Here is a 19,707-nt window from a genome sequence, read left to right as displayed (position 1 = left end):
AGGAAAAGAAGGCAAATGACCGGGTCGTTACAACACTGCATGTCCATTCCCTACGAGTAATACAGGTTACTCACCCCTCGTTGAATGCGACCTATTTCAAGAAAGAAGATGTGGTTTCGGGATGCACAATATCCATAGGTCGTTTCGTTGAATTGAATTTCTTTTAAATGTATTTTTGTTAACATGCAAGTGTTAACATGTTTCGCTTCTCTTATGAAGTTATAATGTAATGTTTTGTTTAATGTGTCATTTTCAATTTCAAATATGTAATGAGTACCAAAGCACTCCTTTTAGTACTCATTTGATATGTATGACATGAGGCCAAGGGCCACAATCTTTAAAGTTCAAGTGTATGCATTTAAATTTCAAGTTTCACCTTTGAAATGTAATTTTGTTAACCTCGGAGGTTTGACATAGAATTTGGAGTAAATGGAATGTAATGAGGCCGTAGGCTATTGTAGCACGTCTAAAATGTTATTTTATGCTTGCGTGTATGCTCACAATAGCACACAAATACATTATTTTAAATTTGGTCATGCTATGGGAGATTCAAATAAGACTTAAAAACTTCCTCATCATTTTTGGTGCATAACAGGTGTTTTTGCACTTTCTCGAGTCATTTCGGCCGGTGGCTTTTGGATTTCATTTGAATAGTTTAAGTGCATTTTCTAGTTGCTTAGGTATTGTTTTGGTCACAACCGGTCGACCGATGTGTTTTTCCTTCATTTTTCAGATTTGGACTCATTTTAGGTTCATTTTGGCCGACCAAACAGCTCTTTATTCTTCATTTTTGGGACAGCACTGTTACTTTGACTTCAAACGGTCATAACTTCTTCATTTCTAGTCCAAATTAGGTGGTCATTTTTAGTCCAACTTCAAGAGCTTGAAGTCAACTTTCCAATGGTACCAACAACACATAAAAAACTCCAACCATAGTGAGAGTTATAACAGTTTTAGTGAGATAGGGTTGTGGTATCTCTTAATCGAAGGATGCCGTTCTATCCTATCTTCATATCTTTTCTGTCCGGACTCCGAATCAAGTGATTCTTGAGTCTAACTTCATTCATTTTTTGTTGTCATTCCAACGGTGTGATGGTGGCACCCATTTTAGCTTAGAATGACCATTTTGCCCTTGATCCGTTCCTTGGAGGGTTTTGAAACCTTAACTTCAGTCTTATTTCTGCCGAGTCATGGGACTCCTTAGAAGGCCACTCTCGTGTCTTAGGGATGACGTACATCTCTGTAGACTTATTTATGTATTACTTCCACATTTTGGATCCATTTCGGGTCATCACAGGACACACTGGGTTGAAAAATCTAGGGGCGTCACAAAATGTGATTGAAAGGAAGTTTGGTTTTTGATTATACTAATGCTCAATCAAAACATGCAATAAATTGAATGCTAAAATAAATAGGGTTTAGAGATAGGAAGAGGAGCCTTAGGGCATAGGAATCACCACTAAGCTTATGCATTGAACCATCTGCCTTCAATTAATGGGAAAACATTGTTGTAATCTAAATATGACTATCAAATTGCAATAATAAATATGGACTATCAAATTCATTACATGAATTATCCACCTAACAACAAGTAAACTGAGGTACAGTAAAACCCATCAAACCTAATTTGATGTTCAATTAAACTAATTAACAATTGTAGCACATATTAATCAAGAGGATAATACAAATTGCCATAATAAGCATGGACTATCAAAATCATTGTATGAATTGTCTACTTAAAAACAAGTAAACTAAGGTGTAGAACAACCCATCAAGACTAAGTCATAACCCATTAAACTAGTTAACAATTATATCCAATAAATACCATGTATGACCATCACTAAACACAATTAGTAAAAGCATTTAGTGTAGAGCATAATCCTTAATTAATAACACATAAGACAACATGCTACCAATATAGAGAATTAATAGGAAGAATTAGTCATAAAAACCTTGGTACAACAAAGTTTCATTACACAAGACCATAACACTAATTACAACATTAATCCCCAAAAAATGAAGAAAAAGGGTTTAAATTACACATGCTTAGGGCTCATCCAAGCCCTAAGTGACAACATTCACCGCTATGTTGTGTCAAAAATATGAATATGGTTTTGGAAGCTTTGTTAATCAATTTTACATTTATAAAACCACTACTACTATAATGAAGTATAGCAAGTAGGGATCTTTCCAAGAGATTGAACACTTAGTTAGAATTAAACTTGAACTATAGCGCTAAATGAGATTGCAAAGAGGTTGGTTTCGTTTGATTACACTATGATTCAATTAAAATAAGCAATGCAAATTAATGCTAAATAAGTAGTGTTTAAGAGATTGGAGAAGAGTCTTAGGGCATAGGAATCCTCACAAAGCTCATTCCCTAAACCAAATGCATTCAATTAATGGGGAAAAACCATGTTATAATCTAAATGTGGCTACTTGATTAATACAATGATGCATATAGTAAACATGAACTATCAAAATCAATACATGGATTGTCTACTTAACAACAATTAAATTAAGATGTAGCATAACCGATAATGACTATAATCCACCAAACTAGTTTGCAAATGTATTTAATAAGAGCACACATCAATCAAGATCAGAATAATATTAATTGCAATTATAAGCATGGATTACCCAATTTATTGTATGAATTGCCTACCTAACAATAATTAAACTAATGTGTAGAACAATCATTAAGATAAAGGCATAATCCACCAATATAATTAACAATTGTATCCTATGAATACCATGCCATGATCATCACGAAACACAATTAGCCAAAATTCCAACATCATGCAAGCAAGATATGGGATAGCAAAATTCCATCTCTAAGCAAGTTCCAAAATTCCAACATCATGCAAGCAAATATGGTTCTCCACACATTAAGTAAGATAATCATGCAATTTAAATCAATTCTAGCATCCTTTTGAGTGAAACAATATCAAATATGTTGCTCTTTTAGTAAATCAATGAAATGGGCACAACCGGTCTCAAACTAGTTTATAAATCAAGTACCAATCATCAAGACAAAGAAATGAACCTTGTTAGTCAATCTTTTCTCAATCTTTCTTTCTTTCTTTTCTTTTCTTTTTATTTTTTTTATTTTTTCAATGCCATCAACGATAAGAGTACAGTGCAATGTAAGATCTCTTAAGCTCTCTAGAACATCATGTAACGAGCGTTGGGCTCATGACTCCCAAACCGAACGGCTTTCGGGCATTAGATGTAAAGACACCCTTAAGGATTTAAACGCTCAAATCAACTAGGCTACAAATCAAACAACACTCATCTTCTCATTTCCTGACTCTTCACCTTTGGTGAGAGTTTATTCTTAAGAGTATAGTGCAATGTAAGATCTCTTAAGCTCTCTAGAACATTCATGTAGGGCATCAGATGTAAAGACTCCCTTAAGGACTTAAACGCTCAAATCAACTAGGCTACAAATCAAACAACTCTTGTATTCTCATTTCCCGACTCTTTACCGCTCAAATCAACTATGCTACAAATCAAACAACTCTCATCTTCTCATTTCCCGACTCTTCACTTGTGAAGAGTCGGGAAATGAGAAGATGAGAGTTGTTTGATTTGTAGCCTATATATATATTTAGATGATTGTGTGGGACCTCCACCTTTTATGTGAGAGTTCAATGCTTAATAAGCCATGAATCTTGGTTACTTGGTAAAAGGGTTTGTTATTTAGCATGTAAGGTCATTTTGTCAAGAATGAGAGCTTTCAAAGCCTAATAGCTCAATTGGGATATAACCAAAGCAATAATCAACTAAGCATGTACCCCACAAATGACTGCTAGTGTGTGCATGTGCAAATGTAGTACTCTAGAATCAAATTTCAAAGCATTCTCACAAACAAGATGTAGTGGACCACAAAAGCAAGCATGATATCAAAATTTCAAAAAATTTGCTCCTAAATGGCATTCAAAGGCATACAAGAAGTATTGAATTCTCAAGACCTAAAAATTTTCAATCAAAGGAACATAGGCCTTAAAAGATCAAAATCATAGCTAAATTGGATCTCGAATCTCAATCATGCAATTAAAGCTCAACTTTAAGTAGAATGTAACAAAGCCACCTTAACCCAAACTTACACAGCACATTGTCCTCAATGTGTAATAAGAACAATGAAAAAGATGGAAAGAGTATACCGTGGTGGCAAAAGCTTATGAAGCCCAACAATGATCCAATATGAAAAACGTCTCCCCCAAACTTGGAATCAAAAACCTATTTGGATAAGCACGTTAGTAAACTCACATCAAATATCACAATAGGATAAAGATAAGTAAATTATAAATTCTAAGACAATATAGAATAAGATGAAAAAGAGATATGAGATCAAGCCCTAGACAAAGCAAGAAAGTATGTATGACTACGCAAGAGGCTAAATGGTGAAACAATATTTTTGTATTTTTCTTTTATGAAAGCATGAAAAGAAAATGAAATGCAAGATGCAAAGGGTAAAAGGAAAATAAAGAAATAAAATGCAAGATGCAAAAGGGTAAAAGGAAAATAAAGAAATAAAATGCAAGTAAGCTAACATACGAAAACGAAAATGTATATATAACCTACAAAATATAAGTCATAAGAGAGACACAAGGTGTCTCGTGAGTGCTAAGTTTAACATCTCTAGGAAGACAAAATGCTACTTTGAACACATATGTGAACCAAAAATAGAAATAAAAATAAAAATAAAAATAAAATGAACTAAAAATGTAAGAAAATATGCACAATGAAAGAAAAATAAGAAATAAACATGGAAGTGGAAATTACAACAATATATACAAATGAACATTTTAAAAATGCAATTAATTTTTTTATTTTTTTTAAATGGAATTAAGTGCGATCGATCGCAAGGGAGCTGCGATCAATCGTAGCTGGGAGTGAGAACTTTTGTAGAAAATGGTGCCAAGTGTGATCATTCGCAAAGAACTGCGATCGATCATGAATGTTACAAAGGATAGATCCCGAGAGCATGTTTTCAGGCTTATTTGAAACCTGTAGATCACGATCGATCATGTGGAATCACGATCGATCGTAGAAGTTTGCGATCGATCGTACGGCTGCTGCCTGGGCACTAAATGCTGAAATTTTGCTGAAATTTGGTCTAAAAACTTGATTTTTGACGTTTGAACTCAATTGAACTTATCTAGACATCGCAAAAAGAAAGAACAAGATAAAAGTGGAAGGAATAGAGTTTGAAAACTATATGAAACTAGTGTTTAACGTCTTTAGTAAGACGTAAAAATCGCTCACAATCATCAAGATAAATGGGATTCACCAAGAGGGTGGCTTCCACATCTCTTTGAATAACTTGTCCATCAATGTGAGGCTTCAACCTTTGGCCGTTCACTTTGAAGGTTCCTTCATCCTTCAAAATTTTAAACTTAACCGCTTCATAAGGTGAGACGGAAATGATCTTATATAGACCATCCCACCTAGAGCATAGCTTTCTAGGAAAGAATTTGAGTTTAGAGTTGAAGAGCTACGCTTTTTGCCCTAGCTCAAAAGACTTCTTCACAATACGGCTATCATGAAAAGCTTTTATCCTTGCCTTATAGATTTTATCATTGTCAGAGGCATCATGTCTCAATTCCTCTAACTCATTCAATTGAAGCAAATGGTTATTTCCGGCTTTGTCAAGATCAAAATTGGGCCTTTTTATTGCTCATAAAGCCTTATGTTCTATCTTAACCGAAAGTTGACAAGGCTTCCCATAAATAAGTTTATATGGAGACATGCCTATTGGAGTCTTATAAGCCAACCGGTAAGCCAACAAATCGTTATTTAACTTCCGAGACCAATCTTTCCGGTCCGGAATCACCATTTTTTCTAAGATATGTTTAATTTCCCGGTTTAAAACTTCCACTTGCCTACTTGTTTGAGGATGGTAGGGAGTAGCAACTTTATGAGTGATGGAATACTTTAAGAAGAGTTGCTTCAAAAACAGATTGCAAAAATGTTTTCCTCTATCATTAATAATTGCCCTTGGCATACCAAAATGAGTAAAGATGTTAGATTTGATAAATGCAATTACCACGGAGTGGTCATTTGTTTTAGTAGCACAAGCTTCAACTCACTTAAAGACATAATCAAAGGCAACAATGATATATTCAAAGCCATATGACATTGGGAATAGTCCCATGAAGTTAATGGCCCAAACATTGAATATTTCAACAATTATAACCGGATTTAAGGGCATCATGTCTTTCTTTGACATTGATCCCAATTTTTGGCACTGGCTGCACATTTTAGAAAAGTTATAGGCATCTCTATGGATAGTGGGCCAAAAGAGGCCACTTTGAAGAACCTTAAGGGCAGTCTTCTTTCCACTAAAATGTCCACCACATGCAAGAGTATGACAAAACAAGATTGGATCTTCCTAATAGTACTTTCGGATGAAAAACCTTAAGGGCAGTCTTCTTAACGCTCAGAATTTACCTTTCCAGCACACATCTTCTTATGATTCGATCCGGGCAATATCTAAACAAGATTGGATCTTCCTAATAGTACTTTCGGATGTTTGCAAAGAATCGGTTATTTTCTTGTTTTGACCAATTGATGGGAAGTTTGCTAATCGCAAGATAATTTATGATGTCAGCAAACCATGGAAAATTCCCATTTGAAGTGTGGAAGAGTTGCTCATCTAAAAAAGAATCATGAATTGAAAGATTTGGAGAAGATTCAATCATTAACCTTGAGAGGTGGTCGGCAATGACATTGTCAGAGCCTTTCTTATCCTTGATTTCAAAGTCAAATTCTTAGAGGAATAAGATCCATCTTATTGAGCACGGTTTGGTTTCTTTTTTTAACAAGAGATGCCTTAGAGCGGTATGATCGGAAAACACAATTACCTTTGATCCTAAGAGATATAGCCGAAATTTATCAAGGGCATACACTACGGTAAGTAACTCTTTCTCGGTAGTGGAGTAATTTAATTGAGCACTCGAGAAGGTTTTACTTGCATAGTATATGGCACATGGAAGCTTGCCCACCCTTTGCCCTAAGACGGCACCCATGGCGAAGTCGGAGGCATCACATATGATCTCAAATGGTAATGACCAATTTGGAGGTTGCATGATGGGAGCGAATGATAGAAGAGTTTGAAGTTTGTGAAAAACATTTAGACATGCTTGATCAAAGACAAATGAAGTCTCCTTGGTAAGAAGATTGCACAAGGGTCTAGCAATTTTGCTAAAGTCTTTAATGAAATGGCGATAGAAGCCGACATGACCTAGATAAGAACAGATTTCTCTCACCGTAGAAGGTGGAGGCAATTCAAAAATTAGCACTACTTTTGCGTTATCAACTTCGATTCCTCTTTAGTTATGACATGACCAAGCACTATCCCCTTTTGAACCATGAAATGGCTTTTTTTGCAACTTAACACTAGATTTGTCTCATGACATCTTTTAAGAAAAAGTGAGAGATTTTGGAGCCATGAATCAAATGATGACCTAAAGACTAAGAAGTCATCCATGCAAACTTCCAAGTATTTTTCTACCATGTCCGAGAATATCGACATCATATACCTTTGGAATGTGGCAGGTGCATTGCACAATCCAAAAGGCATCCGTCGGTAAGTAAATGTACCGAATAGACGTGTTAAAGTGGTATTTTCTTGATCTAGCGGGTCTAGGGCCACTTGATTATACCCTGAGTAGCCATCTAGAAAGTAATAATATTTTTGCTCGGCCAATCTTTCCAAGATTTGATCAATAAAAGGCAAAAGGAAATGGTCCTTCCTAGTGGCAGAATTAAGTTTGCAGTAATCAATGCATACACGCCACGAAGTGGCGGTGCGTTTCAAAATTATATCACCCTTCTGATTCTCCACTACCGTAATTCTTCACTTTTTGGGAACTATTTGTGTTGGACTCACCCACTTGCTATCAGAGATAGGGTATATGATTCCCGCATCCAATAGTTTCATTACCTCTTTCTTGACCTCTTCCTAAATATTTGGGTTCAATCTCCTTTGAGCGTCCCTAAATGGCTTTTCATCCTCTTCCATGTGTATGCGATGTATACATATGGAAGGGCTAATGCCTTTTAGGTCAGCCACACTCCATCCAATGGCTTCTTTATTTTCTTTAAGAACATCCAAAAGTTCATTCTCTTAGTTATCTTCAAGATTTGAAGCAAAGATGACTAGAAGAGTCTCTTTTGGGCCTAAGATAGCATACTAGAGATTAGATGGAAGTTGTTTAAGCTCAAGAGTAGGTGGAGAGATCAGAGATGAAACCGTTGGAGTACTAGAGAGTGAAGGAAGAGGTTATTTTGAGTATTTCCATGGCGGGAAGTCTAATGTGGCCACAAAGTCCATCAAAGCACTTACTTCACTTATGGAGCCTTCCATGTCAAAACCATAATTTTCATACATTTCCATAAGGCATGCCTCAAGAGGGTTCTTTGAGAGAATAGAAGGTAAACTCTCTTTTACGATTTTTTCCATAACAACCACAAGGAAACACTCGTCTTCATCTATGGGATGTTGGCTTGCATTAAACATATTAAGCTTAACCATCATGTTGCCAAAAGAAATGTCTATGATTCCGGATCTACAATTGATAGTTGCATTAGTGGTGGCAAGGAATGGTTTTCCTAGGATGACGGGAATGTGATTGGTGGGATTGGGGGCCGGTTCGGTATCAAGCATAACAAAATCAACCAGAAAGTAGAATTTATCAACTTTTATGAGGATGTACTCAATAATTCCCCTAGGCTTCTTTGTTGATTTATCGGTTAATTGGATTACTACCGAAGTTGGCTTCAAGTGACCTAATCCTAATTGCATTTACACGGAGTAAGGAATGAGGTTAACAATTGCGCCTAAGTCAAGAAGAGCCCTATGGACCTCATGGTCCCCAATTATGTAAGTTATCGTTGGAGTACTAGGGTCTTTGAACTTAGTTGGTGTGTTAAGCTTGATAATGGAACTCATTTGCTCAGTGAGAAGCACTTTCTTAGGGCTTTGTCCCTTGTTCTTCCTCGTTTGAGTGCACAAGTCCTTTAAGAACTTTGCATATGGTGGAATTTGCCTAATAGCATCTAGAAGAGGAAGAATGATTTTAACTTACTTAAAAACCTCCATCATGTTATGAATTTTTCCCTTCTGTCTCTCAAATGGTGAAGTTTCTCTCAAGGCATAAGGAAATGGAGCTTTTGGCTCATAAGGCTTCTCTAATTGGGGAGATGATGATGACGATAATGATGGTAGGCCCTTTTTGGAACCACTTGCATCCAAGGAAGTAGGAATAGGATTTGGAATGGGACGGGGGAAACCACTTGGTTGTACCGGTTCACTAACTTCATTTGGTGTCTCAACCCTATTATCAACCTTCCTACCACTTCTCAAGGTAGTAATGGCTTAAACTTGCTCATGACCAGAACATCCCAATGTAAGATGTGATTCCGCCATATAGTGTACCTTAGGATTGGCCTCAGCTTGGCTAGGCAACTTATCATTCTTTCTCACATTTAACGAATTAACTATTTGCCCGATTTGGGCTTCAAGCTTTGAAATTGATTGAGAATGAGAATGAAACAATTGATTATCTTTTGAAAAACCACCCAAGGCTTCCAAAACCTTGTCCTTAAAAGTAGGACTCCTAATAGGTACTTAAGATGGATGGGAGTAAGATTGAGAATGGAAGCTTGAGGATTAGAGTAGTGATTCACATTTTAATGAGAATGGAATGGAGGACGGTAACCTTGAGAATTTTGATTTTGGAGATGAAGGGGTAACCTTGAGTTTGATGATGGTTTGCATTGTCTCCTTGATTTTTCTAAGTAAAGTTTGGATAATTCTTCCACCCCGGATTGTATGAATTGGAATAAAGGTTATTCTCTTTATGAGTGAAGGCGGCATTTGCTTATTCTTGAGACTCACTTGGTATGATTTGTCCAAGAGGACAATTTAAAGTATGGTGAGTGTAGCTAGAACAAGTAATGCACATTTCATTGGGATAATGGGAGAAAGAAGATGATTGATTTGTCGGATTTTGACTCAAAAGGAATTTATCAAACCTTTGTGTTAAAGTTTTTATCTCGGTGACAATTTCCATTGAATTATCTATTTATCATAGAATTTTCTTCCCTCCCATATTTGAATGACGACCTCCCTTAGATGATTAAGATCTATGCATTGAGTTTTCGCTCATTCTTTCAAAAAGATGCCAAATTTCATCTTTATTTCTTTTTAGGTAGGTGCCTCCACATGAAGCATCAACAATGCCCTTATTGGAATCAGATAAGCTTAAATAGAAGCATTGAACTAATTACGACTTAGGAATGTCATGATGTGGACATTTTCGTAGCAAGTCATTTAAACGCTCCCATGCTTCATATAGGCATTCTCCTTCATCTTGGGAAAATTCACGGATATAAGTTCTCATGGAATTGGTTCGACTTACGGGGTAGTACTTCTTTAAGAACTCGTGTTGAAATTGAGCCCAAGAGGTGATTGTGTTTGGCCCCAAGTTGTTAAACCAATATTTAGCTTTGTCTCATAGAGTGAAAGGGAAAAGCTTCATTTTTAATACTTCTTCTGGAACATCCGTGATTTTCACGGTTTAACAAACTTCCAAGAACTCATCCAAATGTTTATAAGGCTCTTCATTGCTCAACCCATAAAAAAGGAGGCACATATTGATGGTTGAAGCCTTAATCTCATAATGATGAGTATAAAAGTTTGGCAACCGAATGCATGTGGGTGCATTATATTCATTTGGAGTGTTACGCTCTGTGACGGCCCAAGTTTTTACAACCCGGTGTGTCAGTGATGACCTAAAGGTAACCCAGTAACGGATCTGAGATGTGGAAGTGAAAGATGAAAACAAGGTCTCTAGAGATATAACTCATCTCTAAGATACCAATGTGGTCTTCCATGAAGTCATGGAACTTAAAGAGAATGAAAAGGAAAAATAAGGGTCAAAATGGGCAAAACTTGTTTATCAAGGGTAAAATGGTTAATTTACACATAAAAAGAGAAAATTGACTCCAAGTAAGTCAAATGAGGTCCATACAACCTAATCTAATCATTTCACTACATTCCAAGAGGTGCTAAGAACTTTGGCCAAGATTCCCACAAAACGCCCATTCCCAGTTTAAGCAAAAACTGACACTATCTCACTAAAATATGAATAACTCTCACTGTGAATTGAATTTTAGAATGGCATTGGTACCATTGGAAATCTTACTTAAAATCCCTGAGGTTAGGCTCAAGAATTACCTTATTTGGATTAGAAATAAAGGAGATATAACCATTTGAAATCAGAGCAACAGTGCTGATACAAAATCTGAAGGGTAGCTGTGTTTGAGTCATTTAGGTCGACCAAGACTGCCATTTCGGTCAGCCAAAAAGGACAGAGAATCTCAAAAAAATTGAGTTTTGAGGAAAAGTCACTTCGGTAGGTGTAATACCCCTAAATTTAAAAAGGACATAATTGGAATTTTATTTTTTATTTTATTATTCTTAGGTGTTTTCTTGACTTTTGTTACGTGGCTTCCTGTTTTGTTGTTTAAATGAATTAACTATTTAATTATAAGTGTGCGTGATGAAGTGGCATTTGAATATTAAATTAAATGTATTGTTTTTATTTTATTTTATTTTTAATCGAACTTGGGCTTGGATATGATTAACGAACTATTTGGATAGTGTAAATGGGTACCGTTTTACCTATGGAAGTATATACATGTATATATATGTGTATAGAGTTAGTTTTAATTATTAGTATTTATTAATAATTAAACTTGAGGTATTAATCATAATTTAATATAGGTTATAATTTTAGGGTTACATATATTCTCACGTTTTCAGCCGACTTACATTATAACTTTTATGGTTGTTTTTTCTTTGTTGGATTAAAATTAGAATTAGGATTATAGTTTTTCTAAACCTATAAATATATCATTATGTTGACTTAGGGTTTTAAAAAAATATGTAAACCCTTTTCATGTACCAGAGAGATAGAGAGGAACAGAGCGTAAATTGTGAGACAATAACAGACCATCTTTAGTGAGGGTTTCAACTATGGATAAAGGATTGGTCATAGGAGAAGGGAAGGTTGAGTAGTAGGAGGCTTGACGGCAGTCATGATCGCCGGAAAAACCTAGGAAGACGGCGACAAGGTTTTGATTCCAAAACCGCAAAGGCAAGCTCTGTTCTTTCTCTCTCCCGTTGGCCTGTGTTCTGTGCATACCTAGGTGTCTCTAGGATTTTAATTGAATATTAATTAGATCTAGCATGCGTATTATATGTCAAATTGATTATATGTATGTGTATATATTTGTCTAAAACAATTCTTGATTGACTTGTGTATGCTTACAAATTGAAGTTCAAGTTTTGTGGTAACGCGTAATGAATCGGTAGGGGTTTTAAGTCACATAAATAAATTTAAACTGCCAAAACAAATCATTGGGATGCTACTGGATATATATTAGACTGCTAAGATCATTTTTAAGAAAGAACAGAGGGATTGGAAGTGGTCGGAGTCAAAGCAGAAGGTCGGAAACAAGGCTGGAATGGACTGGAGGCTCACAGAGAGGGAGAGAGCCGGCTCTAGGAAGCCAAGAGCTGGCTCCCACTCTTCAAGAGCCGGCTCCAAGATGGTATGGAGCTGGCTCCATGCAAATAAGAGCCTGCTCTAAGTTTCAAGAGCAGGCTCTCTCCTATTTTGACGTATTTTAGTGTTTTCTGATTTTCTGGGCATCGTTTGGATGATTTTAATTCTTTCGAATTGTGTTATGAGGGCACTTGGGGTTCTTAATTTAAAATTCAAGTGTATTTAAACCTTTTATTGCATAGTTTATACATTTACGCTAAAGTGTTAAACAGTAGGAAAGTAGACAACTTTTCAGTACTGTTAACGATTGGAGGAAAGTTAAATTGCGTAGTTTAATTCAGTGATTGAACGGATTATAAAACCAGTCATGGGGATGATTTTGGGTGTAAATAGGATTCTTAAACTCAGTATTAAAGATGAACCGAAGGTTGGGAATAGCCAGAGACGAAGCTGAAAGGCGAAACGGAGCAAAACTGGACAGAGGAGGCTCTAAGCCTTTAAGAGCAGGCTCTAAGTTTTTATGGAGCAGGCTCTAAGTTTCTAGAGTAGGCTCTAAGTTTTTATAGAGCATGCTCCATGGTGTAAAGAGCCTGCTCTATGATTTTCAAGAGAAGGCTCTTTGGTTAGGTTACGTTTGGTTGCAATCTGGAGCTGTCCGGGAACTGTTTGGTCTATGTTTGGAGTTTTAAATTATTTCAGGGAGTGAACTTACAATTTTAAAAGTAATTTCAAGAGATCTTAAGCTCTCTAATTGCATAAGTTAGCCTATTATAGGAAGGGAATGATCAGTGTGAAATTTAGACAATTTACATACTGTTAACGGTTGGAAGGAAAATAATTGTTCAATTTTTTAAATGGGCGACTTAAGTAATTATAACATGATGTTAATCTTGTTTTAAATGCACATTAGGGTCATTTACTTAATAAATTTTGATCTGTGCACACTCGGGAATATAATTGTTGAATTAATAAATCCGTTTTGCAATTACGTAGATTAAGGATAGGAAATTACTTGCTTGCTCTAATATGGCAATTTAATGAATTATAACATGTTTCTAATTTATGTTTTAGATGCACATTAAAGTCTTTTAGTTAACAGAATGGACCTGTGCATGCTTTGGATTTTTATATTGCTGAAACATAAATTTTCCTGCAATTACATGAGTAAAAGGTTTGCTTTAAATTGTTGAATTATTAGATACACTATTCTGAAATTAATTGGATGATGGTTTTCAACTGGATGATGGTTTTGGACTTAAATTGCTAAACTAAAACATAAGTTTTGTAATTTACATAGGAGTTAACCTGGACTTAATTGAAGAATTAATTGCATATTTTCTGTCAATTATATGAATGGATTTTGGATTTTAAGTTGACGAACGATTAAGTTTTGTCTCGTCAATTTCATGGATATTGTCATGGATATTTAGTTGATAAACTGTTCCAATTTTGTTTTATCAGCTACATGGATTTATGTGGATTGTATTTGGTATACTGATTGAGTCAATGCATCATTTACGGATCATATGCATGGTATGTACTGGTATGGGACGGTGACATACGAAGGGATGGATTAGATCAAAACGCTAATTCCAACCCATTCATACATACGGAATGGATTAACTAAAACAGTTAAATCCTACATGGTTTCATGTCCTGTCAACTAAAACAGTTGAACGACATATTAGATGGTTGTTTATATTTTCTGTAAATAGGAAGGATAGGGATTTAATTAAAACATTTAGATCCTAATTATATGTTATGTTTTGGTGACGAATAGTTGACCGGCTCAACATTGTATTTGGATGGGATGTATATACGCTTAATTTATGTTAGTCTGTGCGACTGAACAAGCTGAACGACTAGCTGGATTTCTTATGGTTGGATAGGATCGGACTTTATATATATAATTATGGTACGGCGATTTGAGCTTGAGTCTCATAGTCGACGGTTAGGGAGCGTATATGCAGTAGGATGCATAGCTAGCTATGTTGGTTGAGGTATACCCTGTTAGGCTTAGGTAGTCATGCCCACTCAGGTGCATTTTTGCATGTTGCCTTCTATTCAGGTTGAGACCCTCAGCATAGTCTAGTGAGAGTCCTGTAGTGTGGTTTTATGTATATATCTATTTACGGACTATATAGATATGGTTGAGACATCTAGGATGTATCTGCGTATCGGGTCTCTGTTTGGATTGTAGTTAGGATAGAACTTATTCGTAGGCCTGACCCACTATTATTTTTCAGGTAACGGATGGTTCCAGGTCTTAGATCTTGTTCATGCTGAGCAGAGACGACTTCTCATTCTTCCGACGACGTAGGCGGTTCCTATATGGTTTAGCATTGGATTCTTTTTCGGTGGTTCATTTCTCAGTGATGATTTTATTAGGGGTCCACTAGATGGATTCCCGAGTTGTATTAGAAATGGAGAATTTGGATGTATCAGAATAATTCTTTATTAATTTAATTTTATTGTGAGGTTTCAGTATTTAGTTTATCATTCTAGTTTCTTTTCAACAAATTTTTATTTATTCCTGTTTCCTTAATTGTATTCTGTGTTCGTTTATTGCTAATTGGTTTGATATCCTCGGGTAATCGGGCGTGGGCCTGGCCAACCCGCATCCGGAAATCCGGGGGTATCACAGTAGGCCAAAATAAAGAATCGGTCAATCGAAATGAACCCAAACAGTGTTTTTAGCTACTGGAAAGTGAGTTTTATTGTGCAATTAATTCCCAAAAGCTATCGGTCGACCGAAATGACATTTCGGTTCGCCAAAATGACTCGAGAAGGTGCTGAAAGACCTGTTATACACCAAAAATGTTGAGGCTTGACCTAAGCCACAATTCCCATCATGAATTGGTTCAAAAACAAAGGTTAAAAACTGAATTTCTAAGAGATATGAGCATGTGAACATGTCAACAAACGCAATATGAATATTTAAATGTATTGCAATGGCTCACGACCTCATACATGTCAATTACAAATATTTCATATGCTAAGCCTCCAAAGTTGGTTAAAATACATTTTTAAAGCAAAATATGGTACCAAATGAGTACAAGTGCTAAAGTAAACATGCTTGACCCTTGGCCTCATTACATACATGATAATAGTGTCAAAAGTAAGTACTTAAGTACGATTACACATCAAGGAAGCCATATTAGTTTCTAAAATATCATACACCTATGGTATACAAAATATATCATCAAGAGTAAGGCATGCTAAACATTTGCATGTCAATATACAAAAAATATTCCAAATTACTCATAAGTCTGTAAGGATGATGAGTATCCGAGAACATAGTCTCTTTACCTGTAAAATAACCCAAACAACTAGGGTGAGTAATCAAGTTACTCGTAGGAAGAAGCATATGCATATACCCTAAAGTTTCAATATCATTGCAAGATTAATATAGACGAATACAAGGGATCATTCCACTTAACGTTTATATTCAAGGTGTTCTAAAGGATCATCCTAAGCTAACATAATGATTCTATAACATCACAATATACACATCAATGTACTCAACAACATTAAATCACCAACAACTAAAATTACAAGTCACAATTAAGTATTAGTTGTCAACTTGGAATTGAATACAAAATCAAATAGTGAAAAACTTGGACATCAAATCCTGGAGTAAACCAAGACCTAAACAGTTATTTCGGGCACTAACCCGCTAGGAATACCACCCTAGTGTGCACTATAAAATGGGGTGAACTCGTACCTCTCGCACTAGAGCCAAACTCTAGCCATGTCATTTGTAATAATGTCCCAAGAGAATCCAAAATCATAATTAAGTTCAAAACTTATAAACAATAATTAAGGCATATAAACCACCTTCCATGCACAAGTAATTTGAAACCACACAAACCATGTCTTAGGGTTCCAAGTCTAAAATGGCATACCAAATGACAAGTCTTTATCATGATATAATGTATAATATAATATCATCAACTTATCTATTTGAATCATGCCTCAACAATAAGCTTTATATATTAGATTATAACATTGTAGTAATAGGCTTCTTGATCGACGGATCAATTACAATTATAAATCAACCCTTTTTGCAATAGCACAAATCATTGTAAAATAGGGCTATTGGTCGAGTAGGTCGAACCACTAAGACTGCTAGTTTATGGCAAACAAGGTTGTTATATTCACTTTTAGTTTGATGAAGGTGGTAGAGATTTTGTTTTGTTGTTGTCACTTAAGAGCTAAGAATTTAAATTTCATAAAACAAAAGCTTGCAAGAAGTTGAAGAAATGAAATACAAGTAAAGAGGACTAGGGAAGTGAATCGGCCTCCATCCCTATACACATGCTAGATTAGGACTAATTTGGGGGAAAACAACATATAAAATGGTCATGATATATAGCATCACTCGGTTGGTATAATGTCTTCAAGAGGTTCATTAAATTAAAAGGCAAGAATAAACCATCAAAGGTCCACATGTTCAACTACCTAAACTAAGGTGTAGCCTAAAACATGCTTACTAAGTCAAGGATTATCAAGCCCTAAATTAAATGATGAAAGCACATAAAGCTAGAAATTAAGCATAGACCATCAAAGGGAGAACCCAAGCCATGGATTATCAGGACTCTCTAACTTTATGCCAATAAAACCATTCCATGATCTCACTACCATTGTCACCATGAGAGTGCAAGCAAAAATGATTAAGAGAAGAAACCATCTAAAACAGATAATTAACTCAAAATAATCATTTATATACATTAAGATCCATTACAAGAAGCAAGATGCTCTAGATCATGAAAAGACCAAAAATTATACATTGTTATCCCAAAATAAAATCTAAACTAGAACATGCTTACAAGGGAGGGCTTCATCACCTCCCTAGATAGGGGTTTAGTTACCCATGGATGCAAGGAATGAAGGAGAAGAAGCACACTCACCCTCCATTTTCGTGCTCAAGGGCTTCAAGAACACCACCCCCATAAGCTCTCAACATTCCTTTAGCCTCAAGCCCTTTATTAATCCCTTAGCCTCTCAATTTCCCTCCATTTTCGTGCCTTACCAACCCTAGGAGGATTAGAACCACAAAAATAAGTTAAGGGGATAGCATTAGGAGGAGAATTGCAGAGTTGTCTGCAGATCGGCGGGGGCCCGCGGGGCGCCGGCGGGTCCTTGCATGACGAGGGGACTCTCTGGAGGGTTTGGCGGGCGCCCGCGGTGGGGCGGTGGGAGCCCGCGAAACGTGCGGCGGGGGTCCGCGAGCACTGCGGGGCCCCGCGGATGAAGGATGGCTACTGGTATGATTGGCGGGCTCCCGTGGTGGCGCGGTGGGTGCCTGCGGAGGCTATCCCTTAGCAACTTCAGCCCTCCTTCAAACTTTAAATGAAATGTCTGTCAATGCACTCTTTGACCTATGCTCAATATCACAACCCTACATACATGAGGACTCAAGAAGTTTTGGCTCCAAAAGACGGTTCCCAGCAACGGTATGTGTAAATCAACAAAACCGCTTCTTTAACCATATTTGGGGCAATCGACCTGAAAGACAACAGAAACAAACAAATAAAGCAAAACTGTACATTATCACCAGCTAATGGACTTAACTAATGCAAATAAGGGCGCTTGAATATGCAATATTCGGCGCTTATCACTTATAAAATAATTACCAATAGCAATCAACAAGAATATAGAATTATCACCACAATAAATATAGCAATTCAAGTCCATAAGAATTGTATATAACATTAATAATCCTATACAAGATAAATACATATCATACATGCTTAAATCAATAAATCCTAAGTCAAATATGAAGATTTCCTATAATATGCAAGACTACAATACTAAAAGCATGTGCACTATATATATTAAATCCCAAAGGGACATAAAACTCTTAAAGTATAAACATACTACCACCCCTACCTCAATAGAGAATTGAATCTCTATAATCCAAAGCAACCAAGCTTAAAATGGAAAACTAAACTAGAGTTTTGTAGAGGGAAGTGAGAGGAAACTTTTACTTCCCAAGGTTAAAGGTCTAAGGTGAGTGGAAGATGGAGTATAAAGCTCTAAGCCAAGCTTTTCTTCAATGGTGGCTAGGGTAGGGTTTGAGAGTAAAGAAAGTGAGGAAGATGAAACGAAATGAGGTGAGTGGAGGATTTAGTATTCCTCCACTCACTATGTGTTCTTATACCATAGTCTTTACACACACAAAGTGTAAGACTTAATTTGGAACCTACACTTGTCACTAATCCATGACTCCTTCTTAAGCTTAATCCTAAGCCTAAACTTGTCAACCATCATAGCCAACAAGTGCACCTATCCTAGGCCAACAAGTGGGTGAATCTCCACCCTCCATATGTCACAAGATTAAGCTTCCAAGTGACTCCACCCCAATGCCAACAAGTGGTTCCATGAGAGTGTGACACTTGTCACACTTTCCAAAAATTACAAAAGGTCATTTTCCAAAATATCTTCTAAATTAAATTACAAAAAGGTCCCTAAGACAAAAAATAATTACTTTACATAATTATACTAAAATCTCAAAAATCAAGAATGTTTCCAAGAAACTATGCATTCATGCCTTTTACGAAAAAAGTAAGCAACTAGCATGCTTTTCTACGAAAGTAAAAATACAAATATCTTGGAAATTAAATATTATGGATGCATGCAAAGTCGAAATCAAATCCAAGCACAAAAAGTGAGGTTATGCAAGGAAAAATGATAAATGACAAAAAGACGAAATAGGGAAAAAACGAAAAAAAAAATTACCAAAAAAAGAAAGGAAGAAAAATGACCGGGGTGATTACATGCTCCCTAAGGACCATTAGAGGATTAGGAGGATATATTGCATGACCTTGAAGAGGGTACACTATATGACCTTGAGGAGAGATTTGTACAAATTGATGTTGTTGCTCACCATTGGGTGGTGGAACAATATTTGGCCTTGGCATTCCTAGAAGAGGTTGTTACATAACATTATTGAGTTATGGCATTCTCAAGGGTGGACGCACTGTAGTGACCCGAGTTTTGATTCAACCCGGTATGATGAACCAAAGATTGACCCGTTAACGGATCCAGATGCAGAAGTAAGAAACAAGACAATGGTCTCCCTAGGCATAAAACACCTCTAACACCCTAAGATGACCTTCCATGA

The 19,707-nt window shown here is 36.2% G+C and overlaps 1 non-coding gene across 1 annotated transcript; it reads left to right on the top strand.

Annotated features, from left to right (window-relative positions):
* Window positions 1-10,308: 10,308 nt before the first annotated feature.
* Window positions 10,309-10,418, top strand: LOC132292249 (small nucleolar RNA R71). Its single transcript, XR_009477001.1, has one exon. It is a non-coding gene; the product is annotated as a small nucleolar RNA R71 (small nucleolar RNA).
* The last annotated feature ends 9,289 nt before the right edge of the window (window positions 10,419-19,707 follow it).

Source organism: Cornus florida, unplaced genomic scaffold (genome assembly GCF_030987335.1).
Source record: "Cornus florida cultivar Cherokee Brave unplaced genomic scaffold, ASM3098733v1 CherokeeBrave_3.0.0_Hap2_scaffold_61, whole genome shotgun sequence".
Lineage (NCBI taxonomy): Eukaryota > Viridiplantae > Streptophyta > Magnoliopsida > Cornales > Cornaceae > Cornus > Cornus florida.
Note: the sequence above shows the minus strand (reverse complement) of the source record. Positions and strands in the feature narration are given on the sequence as shown.